At 33.4% G+C, this 9,106-nt stretch overlaps 1 pseudogene; it reads left to right on the top strand.

Moving 5' to 3' along the window:
* The first annotated feature begins 555 nt into the window (after positions 1-555).
* LOC119877938 lies at positions 556-913 on the top strand (annotated as a pseudogene).
* Positions 914-9,106: the final 8,193 nt, after the last annotated feature.

Below are 9,106 nucleotides of genomic sequence, written 5' to 3'. Positions count from 1 at the left end.
GGGATAATAATACCTCCCCCACTGAGTTACATACATTATAATATGAATGCCGTAAGAATATGTAGCTAAGATGCTTTAAAAATACAAGGTGAAAGTAAAGGTGCATGGTAAAATTCATTAATTAATTTCATTTTTTTTGGAAAAAAAAAGATTTTAGAGGACAGGGAAGAGGAGAGCAGAGGGAGGAGCAGAGGGGGAGAGAAAGAGAGAATATCCAGTAGACTCCACCCTGAGCAAAAAGACCAGGGCTCCCTGAGATCATGATCTGAGCCAAAACCAAGAGTCCAAGATACCGACTGAGCCCATCTAGGCGTCCCCACATAATTTAATTTAAAGAAATCTTTTTTTCCCACCTTCTATAAAAACTAGGGTTCTATATCAAGACGGTATTCATTTTCTGAAAGAAAAAAAATTAATGTGAAAATGACCAAAAGCTCTTTAAGGAGGACTTTAGGTCACCCATAGCAGAGCTCTGGATGCTGCTACTGATCTTCACTCCTTGTTGTTAGCTCTCCCCAAGGTACAAGTAAAGCAGGCAGCCACCCTTGGCCATCCATGGCTTTCAGAGGCGCTGGAGAAACACCTATAGAACCAGAGGTGGTGATTCACCAAATTAGAGTTACTCTAACTGGGTTCAACCTAAAACCTTTGGAGAAAAGTACTTGCCAATTTGATCAGAGGCACAAAGGAAAAGAACCTCAAAGTGGAAGGACCACCTCAGGTGCCTACCAAGCCCCTGAGAATGACTATAAGGAAAGCTCTTTGTAGTGAAGATTCCAAGACTTGGGATGTTTTCAGATGAGGATCCACAGGACTCATTGACTTGCACAGCCCTTCTGAGGTGGTTAAGCAAAGTACTTCCATTAGTATTGGGCCAGAAGTGGAGGTGGAAGTTACCATTGTAGATACTTAAATCAACCTTTTCCCTAAGCTATCCATTGTTTAAAAAATAAATAAAAATGACTCCCCTCCCCCCAAAAAAAAACTATCCAAGAAAAGTTTGAAAATAAATTACAAAATTTGATAAATATACTTAGAAAACTTGGATTCTTTTATACCTGGCCTGTAGTTATCATTTACTGATTCATTCAAATAGAATTTTACTGCATTTAATTTGTTGTACTCTTAGAGTTCATTCAGTTTTACCTATATTAAAAGAGCTAACACATGTAATATAAAGCATTCTGCCTATTTCATGTTAATAACTCAATAAAAATTAGCTGAAAACAATATTTATAGTAGTCCTGGTACCATTACCAAATTTTCATGCTGAAATTTCCTCCAGTGAGAGGCATGGATACAATCTTTCAAATGACTCCTTTTTAAAATAGCCACATCAAGCAGCTCTTTTGATTGTCCCATTTGTTTGTAAGAAAGTTTCTCTCTACTTATAGGTACTTAGCTCTTCACAAGTGATTGGAAGGATGAAACAATCTGATAGGAGTTCCTTTGGTTGCATGCAAAAGGTTTTCTGAGCTTGTCTGATATCCTAACTAGAATTGGATGCATATATTATTGCCTTGATGTCTGAAACAAATTGATCTAACGTGATGTTAATTACTTGCTGTTTGCAGGGACAAACATGCATCGGATGGAGTAGTAAAACTTATGTTTAAGCATTTGAATTAAACAGAACAACTCATCAGGCTGTTTTGTTGTAAACACTGTGCTGTGCCTTCCTGCATTATCTACAGCCAATGACATCAATAGCCAGTGGTAGTGGCACTTGCAATATTTTAGTGTAGTTTTTACCCTTGTTTGAAGCTTTAACATATACATGAATAGATTAATTAACAAGAGGTCATAGAAAAAGATATGAAAAAGTCAAGGTGATGAAATTCCGAAACAGTGTATGAGCACGGATATAGGTGTTATCAAAAAACAAAAGTAAATACAAAAAACCAACCCCCCAACACAACCATTTTTAAGGTGAAACTAGACCAACAAAGCTGAAAACACTGGAATTACTGTAGCAATATAGAGGGGAATCAGTAAAAACAAAGAAGTCATTGATTTATCAAAATAAGTCTGAAAGAAGATTATGTAAAAATAGCACAGACCATATAGATTCTTCTTTGATATGCAACATAAACTGAAACTGGATAGGACCCTTCATTAACTGGAAAACCTAAGACCTCTGCCAGATGAAGCAATGATACACCATAACTGAGGCAGCATTGTAAGAAATGAGGGAAGCTGTGTAACTGGGAGTAACAGAGGTCAACAGAACAAAATACTGTGAGTTAAATTGTCAAATGTTAAGAAATTAGATAATCAGAAAAAAAAAAAAAAGCTAGAAAGTCAAAATTTCTAACATTGAACTCTGAAGTGGCAAGTGTTGACCGAGAAGACAACGAGGCTATAAAGCAACCAAAAGTGTTTATTTGGAATCTTAGGGATTGTAATCCTGGAGACACACAGTCAACTGAAATCCTTGTGTACAGGTATATATGAATATGCAAGACTCAGGACATGGATTCTTTCCAGCACAATTACAGGACCAAATACACAGTTTTTGTGAGGTTATTGTTTCAGTGCAGGGTGTGCAACTTATAAGGAACATGAGAGAAATGTGGAGATCAAAAAAGAATGGAACCCACAGGAGGGGATTAAATTTGAGTCCCTCATTGCTGCCAAGCCTCCTACTTCCAATGCAAGTATCCTCCAGCACAACACGGAGCCCTCCTCATGAAGCTGGATCAGATTCAAGAAATTGAAGCAGGGGATTCAGGAGATGGAGTTGTGTGGGCCCATCATGACTACCATGTGAGCCAGTAGATAAATAATGACATCACGTGTCACCTGCACCAGCCCCTCATGCCCTGTACACACCTTCCAGTACAAATAGAAGGGGGATGCTGTTTCTCTTTGCCCTGAAATTCTTACACAACATGTCCCTTGTGACCTATTCCCTATGATAACCTGAGACTATATGATGAAGAGAATTCTACAAAAGTGATTTTCTAAATTGACACAGTGCAAATCTGCCTTAAAAGAGACTTTATACATAACATAAATCAAATATTGGATGTCTTAATCAACACCAGAATACAGTAATTTCTTTTTCTCAACAGCAATGAATTTCATTTCTACTGTTTTAGGTTTCTACAATTACGAAATTAATTTATGCTCATCATCATCCCCAAATGCTTCTCCTCTGAAATTACAAGTTATCCCTATTCTGTTTCTTACAACTGATAGAATATCCATGTGTCCATTACAGCTATTATTTATGTTTCCTTGAATATGTTTAATTTTTGTTGAGTGATTGAAATATCCTGCTTATGTTATCCTTAACTCTTTCCAAATTCAAAATATAATAATGCAAGTCAGAGCGGGATAATAAAATACATGTACAAATATATACAAATATATGTTAGGGCTGATGTACCACGTGTGCCTTTGAGAATGAGCAAGGAAATGTTCATAATGACTACTGCTACTTTGTCCATGACATTATATTCAAAAGGGCATATAGGTTACTACAATAAGAACAATTTTAGGTTGCTGTTTGTCATGATTAGAAAAGACAAAATTAGTAAATGTCTAATCAAAGTTTCACTAACTTTCATAACTTCTTGTTGGAGGAATAAAAATATTTTTCTTTGACCTTTATGTCCAATCACACCACCTCACCTAGAAGAAAGGATAGTTCACTCAACCCACATACTGAAAAAGAACAGAAAGAAAGAATAGTAGAGGGGAGAAAATAGGAAGCAACAGTTGAGTGCACAGAATATTGAGATTAAAAAAAAAAAGGTCTAGAGAAGATTTAATCTACTCAAGTTAATTAAGGCTAATATTCTTCGAAAAGTAATTTCCTGTTTTTTCTTCTCTAAAGTAAGTCTTCTTCCAAAATTAAATAGTGTAGCATTAAATGTCAATGAATGGTAAAGCTGCCACCACAAATATCTAGAGAACACTGGGAGTTCAGAAAGCCCATTGGAGCAGCTCCTAGTATGTAAATTCTTGGGTGGGGGTGAGGGGAAGAAAAGAAAAAAAAAAGGAACAAGGAAGTTAATTTATGCTTGAAACTAATCATGCTCCAAAAACTTTTGTTGTTCTCTTAGATTTCTTTACAGTCTGCTATATTTATGACTTTTATCAAAATTGTGTTTATTGTTCTGAAAATAAATGAAAGGTGTTGACATTTGGCACTACTCTATGCCTACTCTCCTATGGGAACAGCTATAATAAATGACTTGGAAGTGATTGTCAATTTCATTTTAACTAGCTAGATTCAACAACATGTCAAAATTTGAGATTGTCACTACACTTTTGCAAATTTGAAATAGAATAGTTCAAAATATTTTAAAAGTTAGATTTTCTAAAGTTATAATACAATATAAAGCTTGCTACATTTAAACAGAAACTAATGTTTCACTTACACGTGACAAATGATAAGGGAGCACTTAGAAAGGAAATTGATTCCCAGAGGTTCAGATGGCTTTGCCAAGAATAAGACATGCAATGTAAAATGTTCTTTCTTGATAAATTTACTCTCAGATTATCACTTTAGGAAAATGAGATACGTAAACTTATCATAATATTATTTTTAACAAAGTGAAAAAGTGGACTGAAGCATTATTAAATTTGGTGTATACAGACCTACATGTATAATTGAAGCAAAGACTATTGATTATTATTTTAATGCCATCCTGGAGAAAAAAGCTCTTAGTGGCATACAGTAGAACCAAATAGCTATTTAGCAAACTCAACAGAAGTTTCTTCCATTAATTTTGATAAACCTGTACAAAGAAAGAATTAAATTTTGGGATAAATACTATCAATAGAGCTGACACACTATTTGAAATGAATAATATTTATAGTATCCCAAATAGGAAGGCTTTAATAAGGTAAAATATCATAGCGGTTACTGTAAATTCTGAAGATAGCATTAAAGAGAGAGAGAGAGAGAGAGAGAGATTGATTTAACTATAGGCTAGATAACAAAGTGGAAGGGAAACAAAGCAGATAGATAAAGCTAAATACTAGTCCAAAATTACAATAAAGATTTAGTCTGAAAAGATATAAGAGTGAGAGTCAGAAAACACTGATATATCCTCAGAGAAAACTAATAAGTAGACCATATTGAACAGGAAGGATTAGCCATGGGTAAAATTCAGTCTAATTCACTCGATGTGTCTAATTCCCACAATGTTAGAATCCTGAATTGAAGGACAAACATATTGGGTCATTCTGCACTCAGATACTTACTCAAAGACTATGGAAATCATCAGGAATAAAAATTACTCAAATAATATGGCAAGAAGTGAGAAAAATCAAATTATATTATCTTATTCCCAAACAAAGCTACTTGAAAATAACATAAACATGACATGGATAAAGAGAAAGTACATTCAATTCTAAAACAACAACAGCAGACCTCATGGTTGTGATCCCAGACTGATTGAAGAAAAGGAAGACTTACGTAATTATACTCCTTTCCCTTTTGAGGTACTTCAGTAGAAAAAAAAGTTAAAAATATTTCTTTATGGCCTTACTCTCTTATAATAAAACATAAATATAATTGTTCGGGAGTATGATGTTTGAAATTACCACCAAAATAAAATTCAAAAGCCTATCTCATATAAAAATAAAATACTCTCCAGGTTTATTTGTTGAACTATTTTTCAACTTTGAATGAGTCTATTAAATGCCGGTGATGATTTTTAGAGGCAGAGCTAAAATGTGTTAACCTACCAACTTCACTGTGTCACATACGTATGTGTGTACATGTACATATGTGTCATAATTACCATATTACAACCAATTGTAGTGTCTTCAGTATGTGTCTCTTTTCTGGAATCTCTTCACAAGCCTCAGGTTGACAGGGTCAATGCCATTTATTCTGTCTCAATAGATAATTTTGGGAATGAATGAATAAAAATTCACAAGAAATGTAAAGTCAAAGCAAAGCTTTGTTTCTAAACTCTCCTAGCCACGCATACTCCCCCTTAAACCTAAACTCTTTCTTCTCTTATAATAAATTTATTTTAATTATTTCTAGGACATAAAGCCATGAAATAAAAGCCATGATGACAGTTTGAAAGTTAATTTGAATGTGTTTGATTTCTCCCAAGTGATGTAAATTTTGCAACATTGGCTTCAAGGAAAGACTTTTACCCTTACACCTTACTCAGACGGGATAAATAAATTCTATCAATAAAACATTTTATTAACTCTGTCTACAGTGTATACAGTAGTCATTTGTTGTGTCAATAAATTGCTGATTTTTATTAGTCATGCTGTTTTAAACAGAGCATAAAATACAGCTACATAATAACCTAAAACAGAAAAGAAAGGCTTTTACTGGCAATACTGACAATATAAGAAATATATATATTGGAGAAGGTGAAAAAGTGACTAGTAAAATAAAAATTTGATCACCACAGCAGGAGCTCCACAATTAGTGCAAAAAAGAGAATCATACGATTTTACCAGTTAGATAAAATTCTGCTTGTACTGATGTGCAACATATATTAGTATAAAATTACTTACTTTTTAAGTAGCAGTCTGATAAATATAGAACCCATAGTTAATAAGTACCTACATGTGTTATGATTCATTTTGCAAATATTTAAGTTTGACATTCTGGAGTTTAGTTTCTCTCATAATTTTCCTAATATGAGAATTTACTGTTACCAATTTCCCTTTATTTAACACAGTTACCATATCACAACTTTTTAAATATGTAATGGTTCTTTTATCTATCAGTTCTAAGTAGGCTTTTTATTCCTATTATAGTTTCTTCTTTTACTCATTAATTATAGTGTTTTTAATTATCAAATATAGGGGTTGCAATTTTTAGTATTAACTGAATTAAGTTTAGAGAATAGATTGTAAAATATACATCATTTGGATATTTTCAAGTATGCTCTATTAATAACTATAGCAAACATTTTATATAGCATATATTATATGTCTGAAACTGTTCCAAATGGCTCACATATATTATGATATTTAATCATTAGCAGAGCTATGAGAACATGGTCTCTACATTTATGTCACATTTTACAGTACAGGGCAGAGGTGGCTAAAAGGGACATGAGATTGTGGAGATGAGCTGTTTTAAAGTAACACATAACAGTTCAGAAGCTGAATGATAATAAGGTGCCTCAGCCTTTCCTCTGTTTATAAAAATTAAAACAACTCTGCAGAACTTTCTTGTATAAAAATGGAACAGAAATATGCAAAGTGGTATCTCACGCTGAGAAAATCTCCATCTTGACTATGCTAATTTTTTCCATCACTAAGAATGAGAGAGTGTACGTACCATAAACCCAAATCAGCATCATCTCATGTAGAAGAGAATGTGCTCCAGTGAAACTGCTGCTGAACTGAAAACTTGGTTATAACCAAAGCAGCACAGGCAATAATAAGCCTTGAGAAAAAAAATACCAAACAAAACAAAACAACAGAAGAACCTAATGCCAGGAGTAACATTTACCTTAATATTGACTTACTCTGTCAAATACATTCTTCTCTCACCTCCAAATCCCGACTGCTCAGTTGGCTCAACTGTACTTGAACCAAAGGAGGGGGGGTTGTGTTTCAATCCATAAGCATCAGCTTCTCAGGGTACACAGCAGGATGAAGGATGGAGACTACAACTCCAGGTGAACATGGAAGATGCAAACACACGTATAAAGACAACAACACTTTTGTTACTCTGTTATCACAAAGGTCATTTCTAGAGCATCAGTGTCTCACGTCAGTGAGTGAGCAATGTATACATACCAATTGAGGGTAAGAATAAATTATCAGGTATACTTCATAGTCTTAAAAAAAAAATCATTTGAGGGACCTGGGTGGCTGAGTCAGTTGAGTGCAGGACTCTTGATTTTGGTTCCCCTCATGGTCTCAGGGGTCATAGGATGGAGCCCCTCCTAAGGCTCTAAGTTCAGCGGGGAGTCTGCTACAGACTTGCTTTCTCTCTTCCCTCTCTCTCTGCCCTGCCCCACTCATGCTGTCTCTCTCAAAATAAAGAAATAAATACATCTAAAAAAAATAAAACAATAAAAAAATTACTTGAAAGGAAATAAAACTAAATTCTGATTCTAGTGAGGGAGTTGTAAGTAGAAATATTACGTTGAAAGTTGAATACAATTTCTTAATTTTTAAATTGAATATTACATGTTTTCTTATGTCCATTAAAAAAGAAAGGTTTATATTATATCTGATATACAAAGTGAATAAATGGATTAAAATAAGCCCTAATATTAAGCCTAATACTTTAATATGTAACATAATATAAATATTCCATATTTAGTATATTTTCTATACTATATACATCAAAATATTTATATATAAAATAAAATTTTAATAAGATAAATTATTTAAAATCTAAATCACTCTTTTGAATCCAGTTATTAAAATAAATACATATATCTCCTAAGGGAGTATTATTACTAATTTAAGGGGTAGTCCTTGTGGATTTATTTTCTGGGAGATTTTTTGCATTTATAAATATGAAGCATTCTCTTTTATTTTTAAAATGTGGTAATTTCAGAATGGAGAAAATAAGTATTTATTGAGGCATTTTATATGCAAAAGTACTGTCTTAATTACTACATATGGAAATTTTCTGAAATTAATCTTAACCCTATGAAAAATATTACAATTACCCTTTACTAATGTAATGAAAGAAAGCTTGGCTATTTCAAGCAGTTGTCCAAGGTCACACAGCTGGACAGCTGGAAGATGAGAAGTTAAAGACTGATCCTACACCTCTATTACTTTTGACCGTTTTTTTTCATCCCAATATTACTGTATTGAAAAGCAACGGGAGAAATAACACATTTTCAGGTCACAAACCTCTAATGGTATTCATTTGAATCATGATCATATTAAGAATAAATATAAAAATAAATCCAAGAGGAAGTAAAAACGTACATGCCATTAGCTTAAATGGTAAACTCTTCGGAGGTGGAAGTATTTATATTGTATATAGTATCATTCTCTGTTTAATGTATTTGTATCATTGATGAAATTGTTTTCTTATAATATAGAACCTACACTAGATTTCCCTTCAGAATACAGGTATTCTAAGCAAAATTTAAAGGAAAATACTTAAGGAGACATGGTTCTTAGAATGTTTAATGCT

The sequence above is a fragment of the Canis lupus genome, chromosome 38 (assembly GCF_011100685.1).
Source record: "Canis lupus familiaris isolate Mischka breed German Shepherd chromosome 38, alternate assembly UU_Cfam_GSD_1.0, whole genome shotgun sequence".
NCBI lineage: Eukaryota > Metazoa > Chordata > Mammalia > Carnivora > Canidae > Canis > Canis lupus.
This window is presented reverse-complemented; position numbering and strand designations above follow the sequence as displayed.